Source organism: Echiichthys vipera, assembly GCF_963691815.1.
Source record: "Echiichthys vipera genome assembly, chromosome: 10".
Lineage (NCBI taxonomy): Eukaryota > Metazoa > Chordata > Actinopteri > Perciformes > Trachinidae > Echiichthys > Echiichthys vipera.
Window position 1 is genome coordinate 1 of NC_139835.1, and position 14,766 is coordinate 14,766.

A 14,766-nucleotide genomic window follows, 5' to 3' on the forward strand; every position below is an offset into this window, starting at 1 on the left:
GCCTTTCAGTAGGATTTGAATATGGTGCATAATATTTGACATATCAAGCGTGTACATGAAATAATTATGTATTATTATTATTATTATTATATATTTCTAATTCTTAATTAATACATATGATATTATTATGCTATCACTAGCTGATTAATATTTGGTGATATTTGTTATGGAAATGGGTTGATATTTATTAATTATTATTGCTTATTGTTATTGGGCTATTGTGGTGAGAGGTGATGTTTGTGTTTTGCATGAAAAGTAAAATGTTGCAATCCTTATATTTCAGGTTTATTACCTGCTTTCCCCTTTTAAGGAATAAAATAAACAAGGAATAAAACAAACAAAAAGTGGAAGACTGAGTAGTATCCTTTGTGCACCGGGTTGCCCTTTCCGTGGGGAGAAAAACGGAACACAGCCTATTGATAATTATGTTGAATTACACAGTACCACATTCAAAATCTGAACTATCCCTTTATGGTTAAGTCTTGAGAAGGAAACTTTAACAAGCATGTTTGTGTTGGATACTGTACAGAGATGGTCACAAGTCACTTTTTGCAAGTCCAGGACAAGTTTGAAGTCTCTGAGGGTAGCATCAAGTCTCTTATGTTTTTGATAAATATTAATATAGAGTTGAAGGAGGGGTGGGCAATATGACGATATTAGATCGTGAAGGATCAGTACGTGTTGACCAACCCAAAGCAGAGAGATCGTAGTATCGTCTATATGGCATATGCTATCCGTTCCTATTCTATGCTCTGCAGTGAGGAAAGAAGTGTAAGAGGAAAATGTGCATGGATTTAGGAGTGTAACATATAGGTGACGGACTGGAAGTAGACAGGTGAATGATTTAGCAGTGTACTCTCTGAATAAATAAAGTTTAAATGAGAGCATAAAAAAAGTCAACACATAGTGAACTTGAACTTGACAAGATGGTGGCCTCTGAAAGAATAGGCTCACCTGCAGTTACATCTTTCTGCCAAATAGGCCACTAGAAACATATCTCAAATGTTATGGAGTACAAGTTTAAGTGCTACTCAAGTCTGAGTCTGAAACTCAAGTTCCCATCTCTGATAGAGTAGGGTATTTTTATGTTACACTACTGTTGCACAGCTTTGCCTTGGCTTACAAAATATTATGGTAGATGGTAGACTATGCTAGTGGATACAAAAATGTGTTTTTTTTTAAAGGTCGAGGTGTGCTTGCTTTGGAGGTTTTTAACAAAGGAGATTTTGTGCTTGAATACCGTGGTAAACTTTTGAATCAGGATGGTCTTTATATGAAGAACTACAATGACAAAGAAGCAGTATTCCTGTTTAACTTCAAATGGAAAGGGGGATGTAGGTGGTAAGTTATAATAAATATGCTTTTGTTGGCAGGTATAATAAATAACAATAGTTTTAGGAGATGAGCTTTGAATGGCCTGTTAACCTTAAGATATCCCAATTACTAACAAACCATGCAAGAGACTCACCACCCCAGTAATACTGTAAATGTATTTTGTTGCAAGTTACCTCAATTACTTACTCAGCTTTCAAAGAAAACATGCCCTTCTTAACACTGTATACAAGCAAAGTAGGTAACTAACCTTAATATAAATATTATTATCCTTAAGTCTTGATGCATCTGTTGAAGACAAGTCACTGGGAAGGCTTGTAAATGATGACCACATCAAGCCTTACTGCAAGATAAAAACTATTGATGTTGGTGGGATGCCACATCTTTGCCTGTTTGCCCTAAGAGACATCGCCCCAGGTGAAGAAATAACTTACAATCACAGGGATTCAGACTGGCCCTGGCACATACAGGTACAATTTGTTAAATGTTGATAATAGTTTTTTTTCTTCATTTTCATATGAATCTGATGTCATTGAGTCTTGTGATTTGACCTTTATCATGATTGGTTTCATTTTTTCCCGGTTTCCTTTTCTAGCAGAAAATGGCACTTCATGTCAACAGTCAGCTGATACCTGATGTCAGCGAGCAGCTGACACCTGCTTTCAGGGACAGACCTCAGGTAGGGGCCAGTTTATAAATACTACTTAATCTCTTAGAGATTTAAGGTATTTGTTCTCAGTGTAGTACTCAGTTGGTTTAAGAGTATATATTATTATCCAGTGTTTACCTTATAGCAGTGCAAGTAGTAATGGACTGATCGGACAATGATGTGTGTTTGAAATGTCTCCTGAAGTAATGACAGACGTGTATACTGGTTTCTAAACATTATACTTAGATTAATGTCCCCAATTGGGTATGAGTACCGTGTGTGTGTGTGTGTGTGTGTGTGTGTGTGTGTGTGTGTTTGGAATGACCCCAAAACTACTTATAGACTGATAGACTGTACCCCAATTAGGTATGATGAGCGTGTGTGTGTGTGTTTTGGAATGCCCCAAATGTAATGAAAATAGTACATAACATTTTTTGTTCCTTTTCCAGCAGCAATTGGCACCTGATGTTAGCCAGCCAAGTGTCAAAGAAAGCAATAAACGTCAGGAGCAAGTAGTATTTGAGTAGTATTTTATAAACTCGCCCTACCTGTCAAGAAAGAATTCAAAAATGCTCCTACACATTCATTTCTGTGTTATAGTGTGTGTGTCCACAGAGAGCCTGCCTGCTGTCTGTATTTTCTTATTTATCAGTGTTGAGTGTGTCTGCCTGCCACCTAGACCACTGCTGAATCATTTTATTTTAGCATGTATTACTGTCCAGTGTTTTTCTTATGGCAACCCAAGTAGCGATGTACTGTAAAGACAATGAGCTCTGGGAACATCTGTATATGAAAAGTCTGTAAGTACTTTAGGAGATGTTCCAAACAATTAGGTATGACTACTGCGTGTGTTTGTGTGTGTTGGAATGCCCCCAAATGTGATAAAAATAGTGAATAACATTTTTTTCCTATTCCAGCAGCAATTGGCACCTGATGTTAGCCAGCCGAGTGTCAAAGAAAGTGACAGACCTGAGGTAGGGGCCAGTGTATAAAATACTACGTAAAGACCTGTTGAGCAAGAATTTCTTTACTGAAAAAAGCTGAAAATTCTCCAAAAATGCTCCTACACGTTCATTCTTGTGTTATAGTGTGTGTATCCAAAGAGAGTCTGCCTGCTGCCTGTATTTTCTTATTTCTTAGTCTTGAGTGTGTCTGCCTGCCACCTAGACCACTGCTGAATCATTTTATTTTAGCATGTATTTTTGTCCAGTGTTTTTCTAATGGCAACCCAAGTAGTGATGTAATGTAAAGACAATGAGCTGTGTTTGGAACATCTCCTAAAGTACTTACAGACTTTTCATATACGGATGTCCCCAATTAGGTATGACCTCTGCGTGTGTGTGTGTGTGAGTTTAGAATGACCCAAAAAGTACTGACAGACTTTCATCTTCGTATAATGTCAAAACATCAGTATGTATGTCCCCAATTAGGGATGCCGTGTGTGTGTGTGTGTGTGTGTGTGTGTGTGTGTGTGTGTGTGTGTGTGTGTGTGTGTGTGTGTGTGTGTGTGTGTGTGTGTGTGTGTGTGTGTGTGTGTGTGTGTGTGTGTGTGTGTGTGTGTGTGTGTGTGTGTGTGTGTGTGTGTGTGTGTGTGTGTGTGTGTGTGTGTGTGTGTGTGTGTGTGTGTGTGTGTGTGTGTGTGTGTGTGTGTGTGTGTGTGTGTGTGTGTGTGTGTGTGTGTGTGTGTGTGTGTGGGTGGGTGGGTGGGTGGAACGACCCCAAAAGTAGGCCTGTGAATGTTCTCATTTGTCCAGGTCATCGTTATCCTCAAAGCAATTTCAGTCAAAAGCAACTGGACTGGCTATTTGTCTAGGAAGGCGTTTCACCTCTCATCCAAGAGGCTTCATTCAATTTAATTCAATTTCATTTATAGTGTCGACTCATAACAAAAGTTATCTCAGGACACTTTACAGAGTAGGTAAAGACCACACTCAATGACTTATTTATGATTTACATAGACCCAACAATTCCTCTGTAGAGTACTGTGGCAACGAAAACCTTCCCTTTAACAGGCAGGAACGCCGGACAGACCCTGCTCTGTGGAGGATAGCCATCTGTCTTGACCGGTTGGGGAAGAAGAAAAGGAGAGAGAAAGCGAGAAATGACACACAGATGGACAGAGAGAGAAGAAGAAGAAGAAGAAGAAGAAGAAGAATTACTTTATTAATCCCACACGGGGAAATTGGATTTTGGACAGACACACTTCCAGAGATGCAAGCAAGCAAAGCCTGTGTAACAGTAACTATAATAATATCTATAGTAATGTGAATATGACGTATATGTTAAGACAGTTAATACAACAGAATAGTAGAAACAAGCACAGCTAAGGTGATAGAATATGACAATGATAATAATTATGGTGGCAAACATGATTAATGATGAGTAGTGGCAATAGCAGATACAATACAGCGAGACATACCACTGGTGGTGTTTTTATGGCTACAAATTTTATAGTTTATTAAACTAGTGATAGTATATATGAGTAACAGTGATAATAGCAGCAGGAAGCGTCATGTAGGACCACAGCAGCAGGCACCACCACGATCAGCAGAGACCTGCGAGACGACAAAGCACAAACAACTCCGGGGAAGAAGCGGAATTAGTAACATGCATTGATGAGACATGAATGGTACAGACAGAGAGGAGAGAAGCTCAGAGTATCAGGAAAAGTATTATCCCCCGGTAGACCGGCCTATAGCAGCATAATTAAGCAGAAGAAAATCTTTTAAGTCCTAGCTGTAAGCTTTATCAAAAAGGAACGTTTTAAGTTAACTCTTAAATATGGGGACAGTGTCTGCCTCCCGAATAACATTTGGGAGTTTGTTCCACAGGAGAGGAGCTTGGTAGCTGAAGGCTCTGCCTCCATTTCTACTTTTGGAGACTCTAGGAACGACGAGTAGCCCTGCATTATCAGAGCGCAGAGATCTAGTCGGGTGATACGGTACTATGAGCTCTTTAAGATATGACGGAGCCTGACCAATAAGAGCTTTGTACGTAAGGAGAAGGATTTTAAATTCTATTCTAGATTTTACAGGGCAGAGAAGCTAATACAGGAGAAATACGTTCTCTTCTATTTGTTTTAGTCAGTACAGGAGCTGCAGCATTTTGGACCAACTGGAGACTCTTAACAGACTTGTTGGAGCAGCCTGATAATAAGGAGTTGCAATAGTCCAGCCTAGAAGTAACAAATGCATGGACTAGTTTTTCTGCATCTTTCTGAGACACAATGTTCCTAATTTTCGCAATATTACGCAGGTGAAAATATGCAGTCCTTGTCATTAGTTTTATGTGAGAATCGAAGGACATATCCTGGTCAAAAATAACACCCAGATTCCTTATTGTGGTGCTGGAGGACAACACAACATCATCCAGACTAACAATGTCTTTAGCTATTGAGTTTCGGAGGCCTTTGGGGCCAAGTACCATAACTTCAGTTTTATCTGAGGTTAACATCAGAAAATTGCAGGTCATCCAGCTTTTTATTTCCTTAATGCACATTTGAAGTTTATCTAACTGATCGGTTTCTTCTGGTTTGATCGACAAATATAATTGTGTATCATCAACATAACAATGCAAATGTATGGAACGCTTCATTATAATATTTCCTGGGGCGGCAGTAGCTCAGTCCATAGGTGACTTGGCTGGGAGCCGGAGGGTTGCTGGTTCGAGTCCCTGTGTGGAGCGTGGACTGGTGGCTGGAGAGGTGTCAGTTCATCCCCTGGGCACTGAACCCCCAACTGCTCGGGGCGCCAGTCACTGGCAGCCCCCTCGCTCTAGCATCTCTCCATTAGGGGTGTGTGTGTGTGTGTGTGTGTGTGTGTGTGTGTGTGTGTGTCACACAGAGAGTGAAAATTTAATATGCATATATAACGTCAATAGAATCGGTCCAAGGACAGAACCCTGTGGGACTCATGTGGATGGAGGATTTGTCATTAACATGTACAAACTGAGATCTATCTGATAGATATGACTTAAACCACCTCAGTGCGGTTCCTTTAATGCAGATTAGATGCTCCAGTCTCTGTAGCAGGATGTGATGGTCATAGTGTCGAAGGCCGCACTAAGATCTAGTAAAACAAGTACAGAGACAAGTCCTTTGTCTGAAGCTATATGAAGGTCGTTAGGATTTCAAGGGGGAATCATAGCACTGAGACAGCACTGGTGAAAATTACTGACTGGAAATCCTCAAATATCTCATTAATATGTTAAAAGTCACAGAACTGATTGGCAACTAATTTCTCGAGGATCTTAGAGAGAAAAGGAAGGTTAGATATAGGTCTATAGTTTGCTAGTACCTCAGGATCAAGACTGGGCTTTTTAAGGTTTAATTACAGCTACTTTAAAAGACTGTGGTACATAACCTACTGATAAAGACATGTTAATCATATCTAATACAGGAGTGCCAACTAAAGGTAACACCTCTTTAAGTAACCTAGTTGGGATAGAGTCTAGGAGACAAGTAGAAGGTTTTGATGCTGAAATAGTAGAGGTTAATTTGTTAAGGTCGACTGTAGAAAAGCAGTCCAAGAATATATCAGGTCGTACAGTTTCTAAGGTTCCTGGGTTTGATGAAAAATTTGTGCCAAGCGAGTTGATTTTGTCTCTAATAGTTATAATTTTGTCATTAAAGAAGGTCATGAAGTCGTTACTACTGAGGGTTACAGGAATGCATTGCTCAATAGAGCTGTGGCTCTCTGTCAGCCTGGCTACAGTGCTGAAAAGAAATCTATGATTGTTCTTATTCTCCTCTATTAAAGATGAGTAATAGGCTGCTCTGGCATTACAGAGGGCCTTCCTATATGTTTGAAGACTTTCTTGCCAAACTAAGTGAGATTCCTCCAGTTTAGTGGAGTGCCATTTACTTTCCAACTTTCGCAATATTTGCTTTAATTCACGGGTTTGTGAGTTATACCACGGAGCTAACTTCCTCAGTTTCTCTGAAATTGATCACATTGTTGCTCCTTTAAAAAAGAAGATAATAAAACAGAGTCGAGTGTTGTTCGTAGTGAACCTGCAACACTGTCAACAAACGTTAGTGCAGGAATCTTGAATATTAGGATAAGGCATTAAAGTAAATGCAGATGGAATCACTTCCTTAAATTTAGTTCTAGCACTATCAGATAAACATCTAGTGTAGACACTTTTACCCAGAGGTGAGTAGTCCTGTAATATGAATTCAAAAGTTATTAAATAATAGTCTTTCCACAGAATCCTATTTTATCAGACCATTAAGTCATTAATTTCCACACCATAAGCCAAAAGAAGGTCGAGGGTGTGATTAAAACAGTATTGCGTTTATCTCTCTATTAGATTCGATTGGTTTTAGTCAGAGTGTACATAAACCTACTCACTAAGACTATTATTATCACTGTCCACATGAATATTAAAATCTCCTACAATGATTACTTTGTCAGATTTAAGGACTAAATTTGACAGAAACTCTGAGAATTCAGATAGAAATTCAGAGTACGGACCAGGAGCACGGTACACTATAACAAGTATAATTGGCCGCACAGTTTTCCAGGTTGAATGTGGAAGACTAAGAACAAGACTTTCAAATTAATTATAATTTAATTTAGGTTTAGTGTTTATTAATAGGCCTGAGTCACTAATAGCTGCAACGCCTCCTCCTCGACCACTGCCTCGAGGAATATGAGTATTAATATGACTGGGAGGAGTGGATTCATTTAGGCTAACTTATTCTTCATGACACAGCCATGTTTCAGTCATACAGAGTAAATCAATATGGTTATCCGATATCAGATCGTTTACTAATACAGCCTTAGATGACAGAGATCTGATGTTTAAATGTCCACATTTTATTTTCTGATTTTGTTGCATAGTCACAGATTTTGCGTTGAATTGTATCAAGTTTTTCTGTATAGCTCCTCTTCTGTTCATTTTTGATCTGATTAATTTACATGATCGTGGGGCAGACAGTGTTTGTATACTATACTGAGCTGGAAAATGCTCCACAGGGAGCGCAGAGAGTGTAGGTTTTGTCATCAGTTCATGTACGCATCTGACCAGGCTGGGACTGGTCCTGGGTCCGGTCAGATGTCAGAAAATGGCACCTAATGTCATGGACAAAAAAAGTGTCTAAAAACATATAACACCAGCAACATACTTATTAGAAGCTTAATCAGAAGCAGTGCAGCGTGTTCGACTTCAGCCAATGTTACTCCTAGCTGTCCCTCCCGAAACATCCCAGCTCCGATGCTGATGGGATTTGCCAAACTAAAAATGTGACTGTCTCGACCTCATTGATTCAAGGTAACACTTTTATCGTTAAAATAGTCCATCGTTATAAACTCAACACACAGTAACAGCGTTTCCCCTTGTGGTAGGCACAGAAAATAATTTGTCCCTATTCTAAAGTTTTAAATTCTGTTAAAAAGTTGATTGATACTAAAATCTCTGATTAAAAAAGTGTTTACAAATGCAGCTAACAAGTGAGTTTGGAGAAGAATCTTAAGATTACGTAGTAACACTGTAACGCTTTGGAAAGTGCTTAAAATGTTACGTATTTTAACTCCAGATTCTAGGAATAAAGGCATAACCCTCTAAGAGCTATTGATTAATATTGTGAATATTTCTCTTTCTTTTCATGTCTGTACAGTATATGACATCGTCAGTACCTTAGCTCTGCTCCCAAAAAGCCAGTACTTTCTTCAGCTAATGTTGGTGGAGCATGGACCCAGCTTTTTATTTCAAAATTAATTGTGATGCCTATTTGGGATTGTATTTAAGTAATTTTAAACATTTGTAGATGTATGTAGCATTCATTGTCTTCTATTATTGATCAGTTTACCTTGGTGCTGTCCTTTTAACAGTAGTACTAAACTGCAAAAAATGCTTTAAGTAATGAGATATTGACAACACCTCTATCTTTTCTTCGCAGACAACAGAGGTAACTCCAAACGTAAGTGGGAAGACAGTGAGTGCGGTTCATCCACACATGCAAGGTACCTAAAAAGATCGACTGCCTTCGGTGCATCAATGCAGAACCCTATGCGCTCAAAGACCGAATCTGGACTTGAGTAAAAAATTATGTCAGAAATCGGATCACTGCCTTAAAGAGAAAGGCTTGTTCTCAGGACTCACGATAGTTATACGTTGAAGTATACCTGTGTGAAGTATATCTGTTTTCTTATGTTAAAGAATAATGCTAAATTTGTTTGTGCCAGAGGCCCTTCTTTCTTTTTATATAGCCAAAGTTATTGGTCTTAGTTTGGAGCACAATCTGCTATTATCATGTTGCTAGTGAGTCCAAAAAATTGTTTATCTGAATATTCTCTTGTTAACTGATGTCCAGATGCATTAATTTAAAGCTAACCAGGTTTGTGGCGATCTGTAGTTATTAAGGACATTCCATTTGAGCTGTGTGGCACTTGTACATGATGTCCAAACATTATATTACTAAAACACAAGTTAACAGCAAGTCTGTTTGGTGAATTATTATTGCATGCAGATGTTCATTGTGGTATTACTATGACAAATTCAGTCTACCTCTTAATCTGCATTATTCCATGGCCTGGGTGAGTACTCTTTTCTGCTTGGCCGACAGGTTTATGTTAACACCATTTAATGCACATGTAGTTCTGCTCAAGTTTGATCACATTATAAATTCTTCTACCCAACATTTAACCATATCAACCTTAAAGAGCCCAGGTGTCAAAGCCTGCCCTTCCCCAGAAATGTTTCTACAAGTCACAGAGATGCTTTGCGGAATCACATTTCCGGCTGCTCCTTCTGTTTTGCTACAGTTTAAAGCCACTGGAACCTTGACTTGTGGATAAAAAAAAGCATATATGACTGTTTGGTTGTAAAAGGGACTAGAATTACTTCTTGTCCTGACAACTGTTATAACCTTTTGGTTTTAAGTGCAAAACTTTAACCAAATGCTTTTATTTTATATTGTTGGCAAATGGCCATGGTATAAGCAGGATGATCAACTTGGAGGTGTGCATTAAACGGTTATAAGGCACAAAGTGAAATCAAAGAAACACCTAATGTGAAGGGGATTGCTGTGCAAACCACACTACTCTGATTATCACTTGGTTTTCTACAAATTTCTACAGGAAATGCTGGATTTTAACTAACTGTGGTCGGTGGGCACACCCGAGTAGGCATACCTACATAAGACATGTAGGTATGGGAAGGATTGGCCAGTAGTTAAGAATTCATCCTTCTCTTTACCAGAGGCTCCCGCGGGTTACAGCTGACTCCCTGAACAGATCAGCGATGCACTGATACTGTAGTGTGATTGTTATTGATGATGTCTTATCTCAGTATATTTAATAACAGGGCACAAGATAACAGTTGTCTTAATTTCAATTTTGCAAGAATTTAGAACCACAAATATGAACACTTTATGTAAAGTTACACATTACTAAAATAAAGCACAATCGATAGTAAGGTAATATCAATGAATATAGTACATACAAGAGGTATACCTATGGTTGAATTATGATGAATCGTGACAAGAGGAAGAAATCATAATCTGAACATCCAGTACAATACTGATAATTAAAACAATATATTATCTTATGCAGTGCAATTAAAGGAGTTTCATTACGGGAGACATGAACCATCAACAATGACAATAAGGGGTGACAGTATAACTATCTGAAAAACTGACATATATTAACATTGAACAAGGAATTAGTTATTGGCTATACACTGTACAGCTATAGGGAGCTGTAATTAAGTGTTTAATATGTTGTGTACCATGTAGTACATTTATGTGTGATGCATGAATGATGCCCAGTGGATAAAAACATCCGTCACCTGTAGCATTTTAGAGGGAGATGAAGCATGCTGAGGCCGCGAGTCTGTAGGTAGTCTTGGCTCAATGAGTTACAGGTAGTTGGAGACCTGACATATGTTGAGAGTTGAGCTCAGTGAGCCTCAACAGGGTGAAATATAGGCGGCAGCACAGTAAGCGAAACAAAATTGTCGGTCTGTCAGGTCAAATATATACCTGCTCTGGAGGTTCAGATTCTTTAGGTACACTCAGCAGGGTAGATCAATAGTGGTGTTGTATTAGACAGGAAAATGGACATTATGCAGGTTTTGGCAATAGCTCTGAAGCTAGTACTAACACACTGCATCCCTTGCATGATAGTGCTGTCATTACCATTAGCAGTCATTACATCTGGGGCACTAAGCATTTGGGAGTGTCTTGGGATTTGCCTTTGTGCTTATTTTTTACCTGACAGGCATCAGACCACAGCTGACCAGAAGTGGAGGCTTTCAGCCTAGCACCTTTGCTTTGCAGAGACATGTGGTGAGCACCAGTCGGGATGTCTTTGGGGTCAGTCCCCACTGAGACCCAGGAAAGGGCGATACCTCCAGTCACTTTGTGCTTGAGTCAAGTCAGGGGTCAGCCAGGTCCGTAGCATGGGTTGCAGTCTCCGAAACTGCAAATTTGACTGGTGCTTCTGGGTCTGACGTTTTGATAGTAGGGATATACCATAGGTTGATGATTCAAACAGTGTGTCGGTAAGCTCTTCATCTTGTTTAATTTTTTGGTGGGGAAATCCTTCCTTCCTGTTCTACCATTTATTGTTTTAACCATTGGCACCTGAAGAATAAATAATCATGTGTTAGCGTGTGTATTAGTAATGATTAATGAGTGTGATAATCAATGATTGAAGAATTAATAATCATGTGTTAGCATGTGTTTTAGTAATGATTAATAAGAATGTGATAAGTGTGATTATTAGGTATGATCATTTAAAAGTGTAATAGTGATTATTAGTCCAAGCTCAAACTTTTCTGCTTCCAGCAAAGGACACAAACTTTTGACTCAAGCTTTACTGCTTTCTCCAAAAGCCCACAAACTTTTGGCAGTCAGTCAAGGTCACAAAGACAATGAACTAGCCAGCTTGCACAAACGCACCTGGCAAATAATTGAGATTATACCAAAACAATACCATATAAGGAGACAGGAACAACCATATAAGGAGGTAGGCTGTAGGGAGGATGATAATATGTGCTTTTTCACAGATAAAGAAGACGAGTCATGCCAAACAGATGAAACCCAGAAGGGCAGGGGTTGAAGATGGAGGAGCAGCGGCTGCTTCTGAAATAAACATATGCACGCACAAGCGGACACATAACCACGCCTTTGTAACAAGTTTATATGCTGGAGCAGATAGAATAGAGATCAGAAACTTCTTGCCTCTGATCACGGGTACTGTGTTGCACACAGTTACTCTAGATAGAGAATAGAACATTTCTCCAGACGTCTGTTACATCCGATGTCCCTCCTGCTAATAAATGCCTGCTGGCGCACTAAACTACCAACTAATCTGCTGACTCCAGAAAGCCTGTGAATGTTCTCATTCGTCCAGGTCATCGTTATCCTCAAAGCAATTTCAGTCAAAAACAACTGGACTGGTTGTTTGTCTAGGAAGACGTTTCACCTCTCATCCAAGAGGCTTCATCAGTTCATGTACGCATCTGACCAGGCTGGGACTGGTCCAACTAACTGATCTCCACACCAGTTAGTTGGACCAGTCCCAGCCTCCTGTAGAATTTGAATTACGCAATATATACTCTGTGAGGTCCTTCTGATTTGACTAAAGTATTGTGTGTAAAATTCCTACACACCTTATCCCAGTAACCAGAAAAAAAACAGCATTATAGGTTTAATTACTGCTTCTTCCCTCAGTATGAGGTCATTTGGAGTTTATTTTGATTGATTGTAATGCCTTTCCTTAAATATTTTAAAAGCTACTTGAGACCAGTGTTACTCAGGAGAGCATGTTGTAATGAAAAACAAACCTCAATCTTCGACTAACTGAAAATAGCTGTACATGCATGCAGATAATGACATGTAATGAGTTTTGTCCCCAAAGGAAAGTGAGACACCCAAAGGTGACATTTATCAGTCTGTGTATTTGTGTAAATCTGAAGACCCCAAATAGGACATTAAAAGTATTCGTCCCCAATCTAAAGGTAAAAATTCTGTATGGACAAAAAGTTGTTTAAAACTAAAATACCAACTGATTTTCATAATCTGGGAACTCCCAGTAATATATTCCACTTACCAGCATCTCTTTAAACCATTCAGAAAGTGGTGTCCTCTAAGGGGGGGTGTTGAAATGTCCGCCCCCAAAGTGGACGGACGGACGGATGTGTGCGTGTGCAGCCAGATTGTGAGGCCATTTTAATTCTCCCTCTCCCCTTGTGGACAGGTGCTGGAGCTCAGAGCGGCGACCCAATCCCTGGTGGCGGGTTCTTCATTTCTCAGTTGCGTGGGTGTGCAGTGTCACGGGTGATATTTTTTTTTTGGTTTGTTTCGCCCTCCTTTTTGGTTTCAGGTCGCTGTGGCAAGCCCAGCTCTGTCCATCCCCTTTTATTGGCCCAGTGATTACTGTGAGATGGCTTGGTAAATCTTATAGTCTCCTAGCAAAACAGTAACTACTTCCTGTGGCGAAATTCCCCATGTGGCGTTGTTCGGCAACACTCACCCTTAGCTACCACCTCGCCACACTGAACAATCATAGAAATCAAGTGTATATGAAAGAACACAGCCAGTAACTGATATATGTGATTGCAAAACATTTTCTTTCAGCTCCCAGGAGTATTTTCCATTTTGCCCCACTGTAAGACAGAAACACAGCAAGAAGTATTACTGTCAAATTGTTCATAATTTTAAGAATAAATATTACTGACACTGTACTTTTTACAATGAGACATGGATTATACAGGTATGCATGCATTCTTTTTTGAAAATGAGCTTTTCAATATCATATTTAGACAGTGTATAACAAAACTCCCCAACATCTGTGTTAAAGGCATGGAGAAATAATGGGGGGGAAAGAACTGTTACACCTCTGAGCTGGCATTCAAGGTAGTCACAGAGACAGAGAAAAAAATGTAGGTTTCATTTGACCAAAGAATGTATTGCCAGTATGAATCTTTTTTTCTTCATGTTTTTGGGCAAGTTAAATCTTGCAGTTTTGTGCCGTTTTATGAGGAATGTTTTTTTTCTTAGATTGCATTAGACACCAGGTCAAAACTGAGAAAATTGTGCCGTTCACTTTTATAAAGTGATACAATTATGAATCATTTCACATTATAGTGATATTGCACAGGCGGTTTCTTGATTATGTTATATACTGTGAATTTATTTTAAGTCCAATACACAATACACTGCCCAAAACATTAGACTGCTATGTGACTTGCTTGACCCTCAGACTTTGCTGTCCCTTATTAAACTGCAGTTAAAGTTGAAGACATTTTTCTATTTTTATTAGTGGATTTTCCTCATCTACAGTAACAAACTTTAGAAAACATACACAAAGATAGAATTTGTAGGTTCAACATATGCCTTGTAAACATGGTCATGGTTAAACAAACTATTAAAAAAGAAACAGTCTTGTGACAATATAATCAAAATGAATTCTCTGTAAACAATTGAACGGGACCATTTTCATTGATATGACAGTAAAATTACATGAAAGGAGGACATTTTTTTAGTAAAGGGAATTCCCACAACGTACCAAATGTGGGTGTTATTTTGTTTTTCGTCAATGATCATTTTTTAATCCATTTCTTGAACTCTGTTTTAAATAATACTTACATGCACATATTGAATTACTCATTGGTGGCTGTGAAGATTTTCCTGTAGATACTGGCCACAAACAAATTCATTACTAGAGGAATTATACTGCAAGAAATTAATGCACATATAATCATTTAATTTTGTGCAAAAATATATTCTACAGGTCAGAGAAATATGAAGTCTAAGTAACCTTCTTATGGCCCTAAGT